General features: G+C 38.1%; 1 protein-coding gene across 1 annotated transcript in view; it reads right to left on the bottom strand.

Annotated features, from left to right (window-relative positions):
- The window catches only part of LOC117582173 (dual 3',5'-cyclic-AMP and -GMP phosphodiesterase 11), a 54,798-nt gene that overhangs the window by 17,873 nt on the left and 17,229 nt on the right, over window positions 1–19,696 (bottom strand). The gene's annotated exons all lie outside the window — the stretch shown is intronic.

The following is a 19,696-nucleotide window of genomic DNA, read 5'->3' as shown; positions in this document are numbered from 1 at the left end:
AAACTCTATGGTAACCCAAGCCACTTTTGTCGTTCAATGTTATTCTGTGGCTTGCCCTCTCATCTGCCACATATGTTGCATATGCAATATATATGGCGGCCATTAACCATACGCTCTGTGGTGCCTCCCTGGCTGTTATTATTTCTGTTACTTTTTTGCAGCATTCTCTTCGCCTTCTCCTGCCTTTCTCCTTTCTCCTTGCCTCCTTTGCTACATTTCTATCTTTGTATATTTTTTTGTACACCTAGCAACTGGTGACAGAGCAACAGACAGACGCAGGGAGAGAAAACACAGAATAGACTACAGCAAAACAAAAAAAAAACAGCAAAAACTATTTTTATTCGCAACCACAAAATAGAGAATAAGAGAAACAGAGAAGCAGAGGGGAAGACAGAGAGAGACAGAGAGAGAGAGAGAGAGAGAGACAAATACGCTTACATTATGTCAATAGCATAGGTAAAACTACGTGGAGCAGGGGGCACCAGTTGGGGGGAAAGGTGAGTGTGGCGTGGAGTCCGTCTGGGGGATAAGCAAACGATGTTCATTAATGGCGCACGCCACAGACACAAACACAGTGACAGCTCTAAGCACACACACACACACACACACACACACAGCACTTGTGCAAAACTCAATTCGGTTTGGACACCGTTTGATAGTACACAAAAGACTGAGGCCAACAGATAACAGATAACAAAGCCATATACCATATATAAACATATGTATGTACATACACGCACATAGCTGTAGCTGTATCTATATCTATAACTATAGCCTGTAGCTCTATCTGTAGCTGTATCGTAACTGCACACACATATTGTAGATATATATTCCCTGGCAATGCAAACAAGGGCCAAAACACCAACAAAAACAGGCACAGGCACTGGCACGGGCACAAGCACTTGCCGCTGGTCAGGCCAGCCAAGAGATGGCGTAAGCATAAGCCATGGCCAAAAGGCCAGGGGGTAGCTGAAGACGGACAACAGAGTCATTAGACGTGGACGACAGCCGCGTCACGACACTAGCCAAAGTCGATTAGAGCCCAAAAAGGACTTCCAAAAAGAACGAAACACAACTAGGAATAAAATAAAAGAAATAGAAGAACAAAATGCTATTTGCATTCTAGAAATAAAAACAAAAACAACTTAATTTTCTGCTTGGATCAATAACCTGTAGCTGTTGCAAGACATAAAGTGGGGGAGGTAGAGGCACGCATGGCCTTCTTTTCTTTTTAGCATTCATTTGTGAATTATGAAGAAACAAAGTAAAGGTAGAGAGTAGAAAGAGTGCAGAAAACTGTGTCCCACATACGCAAGCAATGACACAAGATTAAGAGCGACAGATTGCCAGAGAATAAGATATGCAACAATCTAGATGGATACATTATCAAATGGCAAGAGCAACTTTGCTTAAAACATTTTTTCCATTGAGACAGATAAGTGTATCTTTCCACCATTGCTTTCTGTGCATGTATCTTAATCTAGTAAAATTTCTTAAGAGAATAATAGAAACGTAAGACCCGTATCTTCTCCTACTTAGAAGCCATAATCATTGCCGCATTAAGAGATGATAGCCATATCACTCTCTACACAAATTACTGAAGAGAAAACTGTTGCCTTTCTTTCTGTTGCTCTTTTCTTTAAACAAAATTGAAATAAAATAAATAAATAAATACTGATTATCACATTATCGAGGCGCGTGCATTCAATTATATTATCAAGAAAGACGAGAATCAGGGAGAACAGCGTGAAGAAGGAGATGTAAAAGTGTTAAAAAGAGAAGAACAAGGATTGATGGGGTTGCGCACCCCCACGCACTCGAGCAACACCACAATTATCACACACACACGTCTTTCTTATCAAAAACAGAGCCAGCACCTGCAACAGCTGCGGGCTTTAGCTCCCCGTAAAACACATTTATTTGTTGTTGGGTAATACTCGTATTTAAGCCATTTAAAAGTGTAGTTAAATGCATAAGAGATACGTTTTATGGACTGCTTTGGATACCCAAGTCATTCAAAAAGTGGTTAATAAATAAGAAAATGAATATATTCTAGTTTTTAAACAGAAAACAAAACACAGAAACTTGGAATGCTAATTAAATACAGAAAATAACTTCTCATATTTCTCTATAAACTGCAGCAGCAAACGAGATACGGAAAACCTTTAACATGCAAATTGAAGTACAGTAATTTCGCAGAAATTTTCACAAAAGTGGGAAAGAACGGGTGCTTAAAGAGCCATAAGGCCATTAAAAGCAAGCATGCTACTCATTCGGTTGCCCAATAGCATTGGCCAGGCAGACAGCTAATGGCCCAGTGCTGCTTTCGACAGTTAACTATCAAACGGAATTATATATCTCGCACATACGCAGATACTCAGTCCGTGTCTGTGTATTTCTGTGTGCATTATGGCTCTGTTTTATTGTTGGCATTCAATATTTTAATATAGACAACCATTACATACAACTATATATCTACACGATATCTACAGAATATATAGATACATATCTATCTGTATGCATACTGTAACTACACGATGGCACGATGCTTTCAAGGTCAGCGAGAGCGAGGGAGGGGAGCATACAAAAAAAAGTATCCAAATGGCAGTCCATAAACGACTCTCATTTGTCTGGCGGCGGCAAAAGGCGACATATTCTGAGGGAGAATATTGCAAAATCATAAGATTTATTATAATGGAATTGTTTTATGGGAGTATTATATTAAATTAAATATTAAGAAGTTGCGTTTTTAATCGCTTGAAAATTATAGTTTTATGAAAATTAGCTAGAAAAGTGACCGCCATTGGAATTAAAACAAATTAAGCGCATCGTGGAAAAGCGGACACAAAATACATAAATTTTAACCATTAAAACCAACTCCAAACTAGCAAACATTTTCACGCCACAAAATCACACTTATCCTCTAGTTAAAGTTCATAAAATGTAATTGAGGAAATTGAATTCAGGGTCAATGAAAATTGCATGCAAACTACCCTCTCTTCCCCCCTTCCTGGCACCATCTAATTGCATGTTTTGTACGCAGAAATTACTCAAAATTATAGCCGCCTTTTATGACTTGTATGCAAGTGTTAAAAGAGTTTATATCTCTTTAGAGCTGGCTGTTTCTTCTTTTGTAATGGCTTTTTGCGCAACATTAAATAACTCGGACCATGGCGCGTATGAGTAATTTTCTATTCCCCATAGAATTTTGCTGGCGCTGATGCTGATGCTGCTGCTGCTGCCATATCGCATTTCCAATTTAAAAGCGCATCCGCAGACATCCGCAGAAAAGGAAAAACGAAAAGGGAAAAGACTGTTGGAAAAAGTAAGGAAAATGATGCTGAGGCAGCAGGATACAAAACGCTGTCAGCCACTTGAGTAAGACTTTCTTTCAATTTACTTGCCACAAGGGAAACCCCTGCCAGCCCCATGCCACACCCCATCACTCCTTTTACACCCTTCTCACACTGTTCGCTGTTGATGAAGAAATATTGAAATTGTGTGCCTATGAAAAGGCGTCGCCAGTTCTCAGTTTTTATCATAAATCTCTCCTTTGTCGCGTTACTTATTAGATCTTTCTCTTTTTCATTCTCTCTGGAAAGAGGAGAACTTTATGAGTGAGAGGACCCTAGTGGTTTCATTTTGAAACCAATTCTTTGAGGAAATTGAAATGTTTCCAGTTGAACGAAGTTATCATTCGTCGGCAAATCTTCAGAGTAGATTGAAGACTTTTGTATGAATCATTCTAATTATTGGATGTTTAATAAACTGCATTTAATTTGATTGAAAATCCCTTTACCGGTGGATTACTGTTATTTCACGAACTTTGCAGCAGGGATACAATTTTGTAATAAACATTTTCCGAGAACGGAGTACGATTTTTTCGTTAAAAAATTGCATTTGGGTATATTCCGAGAACTGAATGTGTTTCATTTAATTAAATTCCAATGGTGGTCTCTGATTGAATGCTAAAATGTGTCAAAATTGAATTCTTAATCGTTTCAAAACGCATTCTCTGGAAAGTTCAAGCTTTTAAACTGAACATTTAATGCGTTTTAAAAAGCAGTCTCATGGAAACTTCTTCAAAATAATTAATTTTTATACCAAAATAACCAAAGAAAGTTGCTTCTTTGAGTCTAGCTCTAGTCCCATGCTTTCCAAACGCCACTCTGTCTGCAATTTTTCATAAAAAATATTTCACAAATGCTTTATGACAAGCGAAAGTGAACGTTTTTTAACCAAAGTGAACATTCACTTCAAAGCTACTTTTTCCACGAATTTGTTTGATTTCAGAGCCGCCGCAGGGCTGTGCCTTTTCATTCTCCTGCACTTTCTTCTCTGTGGTTTGTTTTTTTGTCCTTTCCTGCTGGATTGTCCCTTTATCAATTACATGCGAAATAAAGTACGTGAGACGCTGTCGAAATATTAGCAAAGGTCTCTCTAGACATGCCAATCCCTGAAGAGGAGTCCAAAAATATACAAAATTATAAGCAAACATTCGGCAATCTCCCCAGCCATTTATCCGCCCCATCGTGGACGCTCCTCCCACGCTCATTCCCACTCACATGTTCGTTTGCTTGTTTGAGTTATCATTATGACATGCTCCAAAATTACCAATGACAAACGTGCTCCGACTGCACAAATAACAATTCCGTGCTCTCCTCTCTCTCACTCTCCCACCACACCTCATCCGTAGATTCCACCCTGAATCTTCTACGAGGTCTCATCCCTACTCATTCTACCCCTTGAAGGTCAACATTCAGAAGGCTGCTGCTCCCTCTCTTCCCCTCTTCCAGGCAGTGTTATTACGCTGATTGCGCTTGTCGCCGAAATGTTCGGTTTGTTGCCCCGTTTCCCCTAGAGTAAAATGCTGTCCCAGGAGTCAGAGCCATGGTCCAGTGCTGCAGCAGCAGCATGACTCCAGCGGGGGCCCGAAATTAGTTTGTTTGTTTGTCTATCGAAAGCGGAGGGGCAGGAAGATAAGAGACGGCAGCAGACCCCTCTCTCAGTCAGGAAGTCGAGAGCTTTGCCAAGAATTTAAATGCTCCATTTAAGATTATGATGAAACTATTTTCATCTGCCAGCCAGCAAACAGAAAACAGAGAGCAGGAAATCATGATACCACACAGGAGATCAAGTATACGCCATGCGGTTTTGGCTTCCATGGGAAGGAGGGATTCGTTTTGGGCTTTTCCGACTTATTGTCGGGATTTTGTTAAATGGATTTTTGCCTATATAAAAGGTATAACTTCTATGGCTCTTGTGGAATATTTTGCTTGACATTTACATATTTTTGCATGAGAACTGTATGCTACAGTTAACCAAAACTACATATATAAATACATATGCCATATTTTAGTAGTTTTTATGTGAAAAATGAAACGAAATTGACCGAAAAAATGTCGAATCCATAGTCTGGGATTAAAACTGATGTTGGAGATTAAATATGATTTATTTAAATGCAAGTTCTTATCAGTTTGGTTGGAACATGTCTAGATTTTTCTTACTTCTAGCCTGGAGTGTTCGAAGCAGAAGCAATCTTTGCAGCAGTTATAGTTGCAGGTGCTTTAAGGAACTCCTCAAATTGTTTAGGGTTTCATAGACCTTTCCGCTTTAACGCAAATGAACCCATAAATCATATAAATCATCTGAGGCCGTCAAATATCTTTATCTTTCCGGTGAGACACTTTTCGACAGACAGACCCACAGACCCCCTCGGTAGTGTTGTTGGCGACACTTGCAATCATCCATCAGACAATCCCTTCCTTATGGCACGTATCGCCACGATAATATTGTGTGATATCTCTGTGCCTGTTTCCAGGCACGCACTCAATGAGCAAATATTTAAACAATTCAAGCATTCGAATCATTCATTAAATTACTTGACAATAAAAGAGTAAAACTATATCAAAATGTATTAGGAGCAGAAATTATGAATGGGACGGGCCCACCCACAAATGGAAACCCAAAATAAGAAAAAAACAAAAAAAAAGCAAAGAAAAAGATATGAATTTAAGTGCCAACCAAAAGAACTGATGGCCGTTTCCTGTGTTTCGTTTTTGTGGAGAAAGTGGAAGGCAGAGGGCAAGGGCAACAATTAATTAGCCGAGTAAACAAACTCTTTTCGTGTCTTGTCTTCTGTTTTTTTTTGGCTATTTTTAGTGTGGAAATTAACCAATTTGTGGCAGCAGGAAACAAAGGAAGTTCAATGTTCATTGGTTTCTCTTTGCTTTTTTTGTTTGCTTTTTCGGCTAAAATTAGTTGACCGCAAAGGGAAATTCAGTGTCTGTTGCATTTCCATGACGTCAAAGCCGAGCGTATCAGACGACGAAGCTCTAATTAAGACAAAATGCTAGCAGTCAACATAAGGATGGGGGCTGCTGCCTCAAGCAGCAGCAAGTTTTTCCGAGGAAAACCCAAAGAAAAACAAGACTAACACACACATGAAGCCTAAAAGTGGTTGCACCTGAAGAAGCACAACTCTTGAAATGTGTCCTGCAGCTTGGCTAAACATTTGAGAGGAGCCGGCTAAGAGCTGTCTGTGTGGGGCCAAGTTTTTACCAGCAATTAAACGAGAATGTGGGAAAAACTTCTGCAAACATGACAGCAGCAGGCGGAAAAGTAGGAGCAGCAGGAGACATTAGTGGCAGAAAAGCACAGCAGCAACGTGAACTTAGGAACAGCAACAATTGCTGAATAAAAATAAGAAGCAACATCAGTGGAGGCATAAGTTAAAAGAAGTTTTTAGAGTCACAAAAAGTGCAAGAGCAACAGCCACCACACATATCTTCAACAAAAGTGCCCAGATTTTTGGGTAACAATATTGGCACACTCCGCAGTAGAAATGGGAATATAAACATAAATAAGTATGTGTAGGAAACGTTGGTAGATTAATATTTTCGAAAAAAAAGTTACAGAGCCAATAGAACGATTAACAGATACAGCACTAGCAGCAACTACAAATCCAGTTGCAACAGCAACATCTAGAAATTCTAAAGCATTTCTTTCTGCTATAATCTGCTGTCCACTAAATACTTAAGCACCAGCGCCATGTACTACTCTCGCGCACTCGGGACTATCATTTCATTAGATTTTCCAGAATGAAGCCAACCATAAAAATCAACAAAACAGTCAATGAACCTCTTCTCACGCGTCAATGAGACAGAAACAGCGAAAGAGTCAAAGGCAGTGCACTGAGTAGGGGAGCAACAAAAAGGGGTGAAAAAAGCACCCAACAGATAGACGGCAGAGGGGTACAAAAACTAAAGCTTAAAAGAAAGTGGGGAGAAAAACCAACAGCAAGTAAGAGAAGCGCTGCAAAAACCAACACCAAAGAGAGAGAAGACTAGAAAAAAACTCAACATAAAATTAAGGCAACAAAAAAAAAGAAAGAGTAAAGCGGGAGGAAAGGAAAGGCAAAAGTCAAAGACTATCAGGAGTTGTCATTGCCTGTCCGTTGGTGTTGGTGTTGTTGTTTCTTTTTTTTTTGCTGGTGCTGTCTCTGTTGTTGTTGTTGCTTATCGTTTCATTTCTTTCTACTTTTTTTTTTGTATTTCAAATACTCATTCATTCATTCACTCCTTCATTCGCTCACTCACTCCCTCACTCTTTCAATGCATTCATTCATTGAGCAAACGCCGTGCTGCCAGCAGCAGCAGCGGCAGCTCTAAGACAATAATAAGAAAAAAAAAATATGTGTGCCTGCCGGCCCCGTACTAAATGCTGTTGTTGTTGCACTTATAATTGCCAGGAAAAAACAGCAAAAACAACTACAACAATTGTGACGCCACCTAAAGCAATTTCTGTGAATGACTCTTGGACTTCGTTGGGTACCATGCCGTGTCTCTGGGACCCGCCTTCATAGCCGCCAAGCAAGTCGCCAGCGAGGAGCCAGCCAACTTTATATTTGCTGTATACCCTGTACAGAAGAGGGGTATTATCATTATAATGTAATGAATGTAACATATCTGCATATCTGCAGGGGAGGTCTTACTTCAAAGCGTTGCTAAAAATTGTTTTTTAAAAGAATATTAATAAGGAAAATTATGGCTTTTATAGGTGTATTTTCAATGATAATTAAGTACCCTCTTTAATTTTCTTTGCTTTTTTTAATCCATAATAATCTTCCATTGCTGGAGAGCGTATGCCTTAGGTGCCTTCATGCCACTCTAGCTGGGGCACTGGGTGCAGTTCAATTAACCGCCTGATTGCACACACGCACACACCCATCCGACACCCACACACACTCCTCCTCCTGCTCTTACTTCAACCTTCTTCTCTTCAAAGCTCTGCCTACACCGCTCACTAGCACTATCAATCTCTCTCTCTCTCTGTCTCTCCTCCAGGAGGATGTCTGCTGGTGCTTGGAGTTTTTTTATTTTTAATTAATCTGTCAAATGAATTGCTAATTTTTGTTTTTGTTGCTGCTGCAGCGCGCACATAAATTGTGAATTACCAATTTTAAAAGGTGCGTTTCATGCATACAACGAAATTAAGCCATAAAATGCAGCAATTAACAAGAAATTCAATCATGGGAATGTGCAACATTTAAAAGGGTGAAAATCTTCTATAAAAATCATGCAAAATGTTGTCTGTCCAATTAGTCGCGCTTCTCTGACATTTATTTAATGTTTGTAGGCAGTGCGTAAGCTGCTTCAATTTAATTCTGAATTTGTTTTAAAGGAAATTCCTCATTTATTTCAGAACAAATGTGAAAAATAATCAATAAATATTTAACTTCAATTTTTAATTTTTTTGTTGGCAGCATTCAACCCTGCAGGCACTTAAAAACTATTTCCAAACTCAATTCAATGGAACAACCCAAGTACATTTCTGTGGAAATTTTCGCAAGCAATTTTCTCTTGATTTTCCTTGACCGGCACACACACCTTTGTGGTGTCCTGCTGTGGATGCCGGCTGGCTGGGCATCAGTGCGTGCAATCAACCCAAGCAAAACCAAAGAAAATTCCATCAGCTGCCTTCAGAATCACGCAAAAAGTCCGAGTACTCGTATTCAAAGGTTAAAGCCATTAAAGCCAATCGAAAGAGCTGTCAATAAAAGTGAAAAATCTATACAAAAACCAAGGAAAAACAAAAGGAAATTCTATATAAAACATACAAATGAATGAACGAAAACCCAGAAGCTAGACCCAAGGGGTTGTATTACTCATAAGAAATATACCCTTAGAATTCTCTTTTTTTTCTGGTGACAAATTGTTTTTCTTGCGAGATTCCAAGGCTATGAATGTTCAGAAAACATATGACGTGACTGATGGATGGGGCATGTTACATGTTACCTCCATGAATAATATTTTCACATTTCAACTAGACTGTTCAAAAATACTCCCAATCTGCAGCTTCATCTTATTTGATCCTCTGGTCAGCCCTAAAACGAATCCAAACCTAAGTCAACAAAATTCGCGTCCGAATGCTGACGTCAGGGGGTCAATAGAAATCATACCACCGACAATTAGTAATATGCGAAAAATCTCCTTCGAAAATGTGTGAAAATCGAATCAAATTCCACACGATTCAGATTCATCCACCCTCTATCCGCCACACATTAAAATAGCATTTAAAAATTGCCCACAAAGTTGAATTATAAAATTGAAATAAAACCTTTATGGATATTCTACGTATCGGCCGCTGTCTTAGTAATTACATTTTATAAATGGAAATTTTGTTTGTGTCCAAAATATTGAACATTTGCCAGCTGGCGCTAGCAACGCAACGTCAATCCATGCCACACGCATTTCGGAAGAGGAATGGCCAAAAGTGTTTACGAGTGGGAAAGGTAAGTTCTGGGCCAAAAGGTACAATTTGGCTTAGAAGAGATAAATGTAGTATGAAATGGGTTGAAGGTTAACAAATGTTGTGGCCAAAGACTTGAGAGATATTTCAGGCAATAAAGAGATTTAATTTTCATAATTTTAAGGCAATTGTGTCAGCATTTGAATATATCTTTATTTAGGGTTTCCTTTGGAAATGTAATAATATTTCTTATATATATATATCATTATTTGTGTGTAAAACATTCATGTTGCACTTTAATCAAGTTATCTATCACGTATGCCCAAAGCGTTAATTTCAACAAATTTTTGAGTCGGCTTCAATGATTAAATTAAGATAATTTTTTGGGAATTTTGCCTCAAAATTTGACCAATAGTAGATCCAGAAAAAGTTAAATTTCTAAAAGCGTCTAACTTAGAGCGGAATACCTTAACCTATGACAATTTCCACTCCCTTTGACACGTGTTTTTAAGACCCCAAAATATATGCCACTAGGCGCTGTCAATCCCGGTAGGTTGACATCCAAACCAAAAGCCAAGTGCTAATCAAGTGTTAATTAGACGCAGACCAGGCATTACGTAGCCGTCTGTGGCAATATTGATTGACTTTTCGAACTGGGAAACACGAGAAGAAAACAAACCGCTTACAAATATTATTCCATAATTTCCATAAGCGGAAACTTTTTTACAAATGAATTTCTGTGTACGAATTTTGCGATTGTCATGGCATCTAATTCAAGGAAATCAAATGAATAAATAAATAAATATTTTGAAGCCAAACAAATATCGGAAATCTATATCTATATATATCGATATTGTTGATATATTTTATGATTTGTTTGTTGATTGTTGATACAGCGTGGGAGATGAATGGAAAATTATGGATATTTTGTACTCTTCATTTGTCACTAGTAATTATTTTGTTTGTTTGGTTTTTAGCCACACAGAAATCCAGACCTAGTGAATAGATTAAATCGCTAAATGCTGGAGCAATTCTTTTCAGTTTTATTTTTTTATTACGAATTTGCTGTCTTGTGAAAATATACGCAGAAAAACTGAATCGAAAGTATTTTGTATATTAATTTCAAAAGTGGAACGGCTGTCGATAAGCGGAACCGGAGTTTGAGTTGATTATTTATCCATCAGGCAGCATAAATTGAAAGACGATCCCTGGCCCTGGGCGGTCTGTTGAAAATTGTATCCAATAATCAAAATATTGCACGACATTGCACATTAATAAGTAGAAACAAAAGAGAAAAAGAAACAGTAAACAGAACTTGGCTCAGAACTCAAATGAACATTTATGTACGAGGATTCTTGGAAATTTGGTAACTTAAAACGATTTTCGTTTTAAGGAACGAAACGATGGAAAGAGCTACAGGAAAAGGTTAGGAACAATACGATTTTCTATGGAAAGAGCTGCAGGGAAAGAGCTTAAGGGACAAGGTTTTTTCCATGAAATGTAAAAAAGTTAAGAGCGAAATCAAAGAGCAACTGCAAAATGATCATTTTGGAATGTTGTTCTGTCATGTCTCATTATAAGGCTACTCATGATACCCCTAATGAGCCAGCAGCAGGCTAATGCAATCATAAATAATTCGTGTATATTTTTTGTGGGGAGTGGGCAGGGTAGTGCCTCGAGAGTGGGGAATTATTAATATTATAATAATTACAATCATCAGAAAGTATTCCCCTGCTAATTGAAATTGATTTAAAATGAATTATTTATTATAATTAATGCATGGAATTAATGGAATCATGACTTGAGTGGAAATTAAATTGAATTTATGGACATTTCTGGTGAGAAACACTCTTACGGATAGGAATTTGTCGTAGGTTATGGTAAAGGCAGATTTCTAGTTTAAGTATTCCCTCTAAAATATTTATAATTACCCAAGAGATTCCCATAATTCCCATAAAATAATCGGAAGTTCCCGGTAGTATTACGATTACAAAAAGTGATTACCCTTTTCCCGCAAATCAAAAATTAAGTAATCGCATTTTAAACTAGTTTTCATTTGCTGTTTTCGTCTTTGTGGCACGATTAAGCAATCGCAAAATCGCGAATCTCGTTGGTGGTTCAGTAATGTCTACGATTTCCAACAGGTCCCGTCCCCCCCTTCTATTGTATACCTTATACCGCTGTCTTATACCCTACCCCCCTCCTCACACTCTGCATTACTCTCTCATTCAGTCTGCGGTCAAACAACAATTGCAAATTGCCCCTTTGGGTAATTAAAATGGTAAAACAGTAGACAACAAATGGAGAAATAAATAAAGAAAAACATAGAGAAATAAGATGGGCCAGCTTTGGGTGTGGAACTATTCGATACCCTAGATGTACATTTGTTTATCGTATTTAGGAAAAAAATCTTTTTTGATTTTAGTATACAAATATTTTGACAATATTTCAAATCTATTCAAACCCATTATAACCTTCAAAACAAAGGGTATGTAAAAAGGGCAACACCAACAGAAACGTTTAAGCAGGCGCCAGGTTCGCTTCTTTAACCATCCCCCCCCCCCTCCCATCACCCTTTCAGCTGTGTGGAGGGCTTGTGGCTTTTTCAGAATCAATTTTAATTCTGTATAATTCCATATACTTATGGAGAGCTTGGAAAATTTTCCACGAGCACGGCAAACGGAAAACAGAGAGTCGAGAACGGACGCACGCCACGGCACAGGCACGAAAACAAAAAAAAAGAAAAACAAAAACAAAAGCAATAAGTAAACAAAACAAAACAAAGCAAAGCAAAGATAGGAAAAGAGAGGAACAGCGATAGGCGATAGAGAGAGAGAGAGAGAGCATCTGAATCTGCTTTGAAATATAAATTAATGAAAAACGTGTTTGATTTTTGTATAAACAAAATAAAGATTAATTGCAATTAAACACACAAAAGATATTTCATTCCATGTATTATTAAAGCATATTAATTAAGATCTGCTTCTTCCATCAATTGGCTGCCAAAAAGAGAGAGGGAAAACGATCTGCAAGCATACAGAGAGAGGAAGTCTGACCAAAAGACGGAAAGAGAGAGAGATAGAGAGAGAGTGCATGCAGAGTATCAACTGATAAGAATGTGGCGTGGGGGAGTGGAGGGCAGAAAGGCAAAGCGCGTCTCACTCTTACGGCGAATTCGGACAAAAGTCAAACAAAGAGAGCAGTAGAGAACAGCAAACGCGAGAGTGAACGGGAGAGAGAATTAAAAACAACTATCAGAAGAGAGAGATGGTATATTTTACACTGAAACAGAAGCCTCAGTTCAGAAGGTTCAGTTACATGTGTCCCGTGTCATGCAACAGCGCCCCTCGGTCTGGTTACTACTTTGTATTCGTGCATAAAATTCAATGTTCCGGTTATTGATTAAAATGTAGGACACATCACTCATTACACCTATCATTTCCTTTCTGTTTATCTTTCCGAATTTTCACTTATTTTTGTCAGTGCACATGTATGACGACAGTATATACTGACTCTAGTGTGTGGGCAGCTGCCTCATTTCCTTCACATCGTATTTTATATATGCAAAAATACAATGCATACATTTGTACATATGTATGTACATGCATATAACCATACGACTTTTAAATCGTTTATTTGGCACACATTTTGTTCTTTTGTTCCAATCTGTTGCTGCCTCTCGCTTGGCGATCTGTGACGCAAGTCTCCCCGTCGGACGATCCCCCACGAAGCGAAGCACACCTCCTCCCGCTGGCTATGTGTAGAGGAAATGCCTCAGAAATGACTCAAATTTTCTATTGGATTTCCCAAGAAACAAACATTCACACGTACACTTTTCCAGGCAAATGAATGGAATCACTTTTCGGGGCTAGAAAATGCTGTCAAAAAGTTAACGATTTCCCTGGTAAATAATTGTTTACATACACAAATACATATGTTTGTATGTATGTACATATGTTTTTGGTGGTCTGTAGCCTTCAGGCATCGAACTGTGAATGAGATACATACGTATTTATAAAATATATATATTTTAGATATATTTGTAGGGTAATATATTCTATATTTTACGAGCTGACCAGAATTGTGGTGTAAGATCCAAAAAATTCAATCTTTATCCTCAGTAATTTTTGACGAAAATAAAGAATGACAGCAGAGACAATATTTTTTATTGTGAGGGGATTTTCCATACATTAAATGTCTAGAACTTTGGTTGCCAAGGGCATGATATAAATAATTAATAAAATGGTTTGCAATTTAGACAAATTTCCAGGGAATTCCCCTTGAAACATAATCAAAAATACCATAAAACCAAGCATACGAATCTTCAAGTATTATCCCAAACAAATTATCCCACTCTTCATATAAAGGGAAGATAAAAAAACCGGTTGGTATTCATACTAATTTCCATATCAGAATTGTATACAAATTTTCTTGTGATTCCCCTTTGAAACCCTCTCAAAGATGTTTAATAATTGTTAATATTGAAACTACGAAAATTATAATAGTTACGGATGATGATCATAATCCAGGAACTCTGTGTCTTTAAAGCGTGCGGAAGATTGAAGTACAAAATTTGAGCAATTTTTAAAACAGTTATCCATAGGGCTATCTATAGGGTACTTGAATGATTCAATCTATATTCGTTGCTGCCGCCATGCCGTACAAATGGGTTCTCCTACCCCATTCACCTTTCACTTCCCATCCATGTCTCAAGGGTGGGATCTCGTGTGGCGATGGAAATGGGCCCAATATCCACGTACAAGTAAAGCATATGCTGCGATATAAAAGATCTCAAGTTGATTGCAATGGCAAAAGTTGCACACATATACTCATATATGGTAATTACGACTGCCCCTGCCTCTGCCTGTTATTATTATGGCCAAATGCAGAAGGTTGTCCATGTATTGGTAGCCGGAGGGGACTGGCTGTTGGCTGCTGGTTGCTTCCTGCTGCCCATATTTGGTTGGATTGTATGCGAATTGGCAAAGGCAAAGCCGTGGCACTAGGACTGGAGGTGCCGTTACAGCAGATGCGGAGAAGGCCTTCCTCAAAGCGGGTTAAAAATTCTTGGATGGTGTCCAACTAAACTTAACAAAGGGGACTTATAGTTTCTTCCTCCTACGCCTATTCTTTGATTATTACAAAATGTATTATTAGTTTAATTAAGATAATTATAATTAATTAATTTAATTAATTACACCAGCGCAAAAGAGGGTAATCAGTAATCAATAAATGTGTTATATATTTTGATGTAATCCACAAATAAATCATTTGTAAGAGATAATTGTAACCAGATCATACATATTCTGAAACATAACCGATCACTTTTAATAATAATTTCATGGATAAATACATTTTATTTATATTCTTTTCCATTAAATAAATGTTTATATCGCATCTCCATTATGTTTATATTTTTCTCTTGTTTTTTTCGTGTCTTTTCCAGTGTCTTTGAACTTTTTCTTTGCTTATTGTGTTGCTTTTTGCTCGACACCTTTTTTTTTTTTTGTATTGATAAAATTTTATATATTATGAAATTTGTTGTTGTTGCATTTGTTTATTGGGGAATGCCAAACAGCTGTTATTATTGTTGTGGCCCATCCTTGGCACGTCGCACCAATTTTGTCTTATATTAGTTATAATTTCTTTCTTATCGATCTTCTCTTTGATAAAGATTTTATTTTCATTTGTTTCTTCATTCGCTTTTTTATCATTATGTTCTTCTTTTCGTTTGGCTTGTTAATTTTTCCAATTTGCATATAATTTATGGTTTCGTTTCGTCAAAGATTTTGCAGAGCGTATCATATGAGGGGACGCGGATGAGGAGGGGATTGTATTGCTTGCAAAACTCGTTTGAGTCCCCAACCCAGAATTTCAATCATGTGCAATATTTTAGAACAAATTGTATAAATATTCTTATCTTCTATTTACTGTTGCTTCATGAAAATTCTATGATTTTTACGATAGATGCAATGAAATTCAAAGAGAATTTATAGCACAGATAAATTTAATTAATTAATTCTCTATAGAAAAAAAATACAAGAAAGCAAAGAAACCGAATTCACTCAGCGTAGAATGTACAGGTACACTCTTTAATATTTATCGTTTGCTACAATTTCAAGTGTTGGAAATGCTTATTCATTGTTTATTTCCAAGTTTGTAAATAATGGAACTTTCCCCCAACTATTCGTTCAACTTTTAAACAATCTCTCGTAATCTTTGCTTTCCCATGCAATAATTCTGTCAGCGTATGGTCGGTCAATGACTATTTTGGCCAACTGACTAAATCATTCAAAATGTGAATGATATTCTGCCGGGCAGGCACGCAGACCCAAAGCAGTTAAGGCCTCTTCAAATGTTACTATCAGCATCTACTACCTTTTAGATAAGGCTGCCACAGAGGGGCAGGCAAAGTGAGTAAAGACTAGATTTAGCTGGATAACAATGGTAATTCCTGCTAATAATGACAATCATAAACAACAATGTCGTACGTGGGGTGCCAGTGGGGTTGTGGCTTTTGGGACCATGTACTACCCTACCATCCATGTCCCTGTCTGTCCATGCAGTGTGCGTGTGGCATAACATTTTGGGCATCAGTGAAAAAGAAACGCACAACAAAGCTTAATGCTGTTGAAAATGTGTCTAAGAAATTTGTGTGATTTAAGAGTTTCTTTATGTTATTTATTATATTATTTGCCGTGTTTCCTCACTTTTCTTTAAAGCGTGATCCCCATTTTATAAGGCAGGAGACTCATAGTTCTTGGCTTTCCAAAACTATCTGCGTTTTTGTACATTTTTTATCAAGTTAGGGAAAAACGTTTGTATGGAAATGACAATTTATTGTGAAATTGGGCAAGTGTAGTTTCCAAATCTCGTTTTAAAAGTGTGCTGAAATGTTCTTAATGAACATTTCATTCCTTTCATTTTCTCACCTTTTTAATTCACATTTCTCATCGTTCTTCTAACATCCCATGGCATCTTGTGACATTCCCATTTAACACTTTGTTTATGCAAGAAATCTAAAGAATTCATAATCTCTCTATCGCTTCGCAGCTTCCGAGAGAGTAGAGGTAGCATTTTTCACACTCTCAAACATTTTGGTCAAAAAGATGCGACCAAAAAAAATATGAAAAACTTCTCAAAGAAGAGCAAAAAAAACAAAACAAAAACAGCGACAAAACCATTTCCGTTACAGCAAAAGCAACAAACAAAACAGTAAAAGCAACAACAACTAAAAACAACCTTAAAAAGATTTTAATGACTAAACTTTTAATACACACACATATGCAGCTACGCAACACACACAAGCACACTCTCTTTATGCACACCAGAGAGCATGTCACATATGTGAGAGCATTGTTCTGTGAGAGAGCACCCCCCCCCCCCCCCCCCCCCCCCCCCCCCCCCCCATGGGCGACAGAACAGCAAAATGACAACAGAGCAGAACGCACCTGTCCGAGGGAGGAGATAAGAGAGGGGCAGGTGGACAGAGAGAACTCTCGAGCAAGCAAGAGTGGGTGAGTGGGTGAAGGAGAGAGATAGAGGCAAAGGGCTGGCTGGCTGGCTGGCTGCCTGCCCAGACAGCTTATCGCTGGACAGACTGCGCAAGTTCTCCCTCCCGCTCGCACAACCTCTGCCGACCTCTCTTTTACACCCACTCAATGGTTTACTTTTTTAGGAAAACGCGCAGTTTCCGCCAACAAGTAAATTGTAACAACAAAAACCGAGTGACCATCACAAATCACAATATAATAAGACCATAAATAAGGCTAATAAATGTTCAGAGTGAGGCGGAGGGAGTCCAAGAACTTTATTACGATTTTGCAAACCGTATTACGATGTGCCACAAACGTTTTCAACGCAGAAGGTAAAGCATTTTCGTTTCCACAAAGAATGCAAATGTATATCCACTCGTCAATTCCCGAAAGACAATAACACCCGAGTCAGTTCGCCGGAGAGCTCCACAAATGTTAGCTTTATATTCAGAAATGATCTTAAATTTAGATCTATCTTCAAATAACCGATCTGATCTCAAAGGGTAACAAAAGCGTCGAAAGCAGGCCTTCATATTTTCTTGTTTAATTTAATTTCGTTACAATTTTGTGCACGCTTGGACGCTTCTATAAATTCGCCGCGAGATACAACCCCTACAACAAAAGCAACCACTGCAACAATAAATATTAAACAACAAATAGTAAAAGGCACTAAAAAACACACACAGAGAGATGGAGAGGAGAACAGAGAGCGATAAGCAGCGAACAAAATGCAAAGCTGGCAACGCTGTCCGCTTCAAGAAGAGAACGCACTGAAAGGTGTAATCGGGTGGAAGGGGAGTGAAGTCTACGATCAGCTGCAATTGGCAACAAAAAAAAAAAAAAGAATACCAAGAAACCCTCTCTCAATTGAGAAACTCTGCGGAAATACTCTTTACTACTTTTTTTTTCCTCACTTTTCTGGTTTAATTTTCTTGACTTTTCCAATTAACGTTCTGCTGTGGGGCATAATTTTACTCCTTTTTTATTTGAATTTGTTGAATTTTTGCTGTTAATTGTAACACGAGCACTCGAACACACGAAGGAACTGCGCTACTATATGGCCGAGAGGTGGCACAGGGGTGGTGTGCCACTAGATCTATTATGTATATACTTTTTTCACACCTTGGGGACACACACAAACACACACGAATGCTCAGACAGCGAAGAGAAGCAGAAGAATTGAGCACGCGACCGACACGACCGTTGGATCGCACAGAAAAACGTTTCATTGCCTCCTCTTCTGTAAATTCTTTTACTTTTCCTTCTTTCCTTTTATATATATATATTTTTACACACGCACTGGTACAAAACTCTGGCCCGAACGCAAAATCAATTGAAATATTTAAGTTTTTGTATATTTAAATTGAGTTTGGATTTCTTTTCGGGCTGCTTTTGTGTGGCAGTGTGGCGTTCCGTTCCCGTGGTCGATCAACAAACGTGCGCAACAAAGACGCGCGCGCTTCGTACGTGCAATGCTAACGGGGCGAATGAAAATGTTTTGAAATTTGAAAAGTCGTTTCAATGATTCTGAGCAGCGTACGAACAGAAACCGGTTGTATATGCCGAAGCCTGCCGAAGCTGGCTCTCTTTCGATTCACACTCAAAAACGAGTGACTTTGGCCTGTGCAGACAGCAAGAGAGCAGCAAAAAACACGCTCATGAACGTTTGCTGCGAATTCACGTAAAATAAACAAAGCGAAAAACGCCACTCAAAATATGCAAGTGAGTGGCGTCCGACGTTTTTGTTGGAGTAATTATTTGTGTTGAGTCTTTGCGAATGAGTTAGTGTGTTCGCTCTTTTGTTTTTTTGATACCCAGTACTCGAAACTATTAAAGCAAGATGTGTAATTAACCTTTTTCAAGTATTTTAAGTAGAAAATGCAATAACCAATTTAACGGACACACCACATTAAAAGCAAAGCATACCAAATCAGATTGGTACCATATCCAATACATTTTTTATTTATTGGTTTAAAAACGATTTGCGACAGAATTTGATCATTTAAAATTCTGCAGTCCAACCATACACATCGAACAGACAGAACAATGAATCTAATGACTGCACTACTGTTCCTCGTTCTCATTAGCGGTGTGGCTAGTAAGTGTTGCCACCCCAAACACTTTTCATGGTCTGGTGTACAGACATGCCATGATGGAAGTATCACGGGAGCGTATTGTGGTAGAGGCCCCTGTAATATTTTCGGATGCAATTGCGATGGCGGATGTAGAGGTTAAAGATAATATATTTGTCAATAATTATCGCAAGTAAAACACAAACTTAAAATTTAGACTAAGATTTTCTTTTACTTTTCTATTACTTATCCCTAAAACACAATCTAGATACTCATTTTCAGACTTCCTTTGTGTAAATCTAGTGATTTTTGTGGAACCAATCAATTCCTCAGTCTCAG

The sequence above is a fragment of the Drosophila guanche genome, unplaced genomic scaffold (assembly GCF_900245975.1).
Source record: "Drosophila guanche unplaced genomic scaffold, DGUA_6, whole genome shotgun sequence".
Taxonomy (NCBI): Eukaryota; Metazoa; Arthropoda; class Insecta; order Diptera; family Drosophilidae; genus Drosophila; species Drosophila guanche.
The sequence above is the reverse complement of the archived record's forward strand: the minus strand, read 5'-3'. Positions and strand labels throughout refer to the sequence as shown.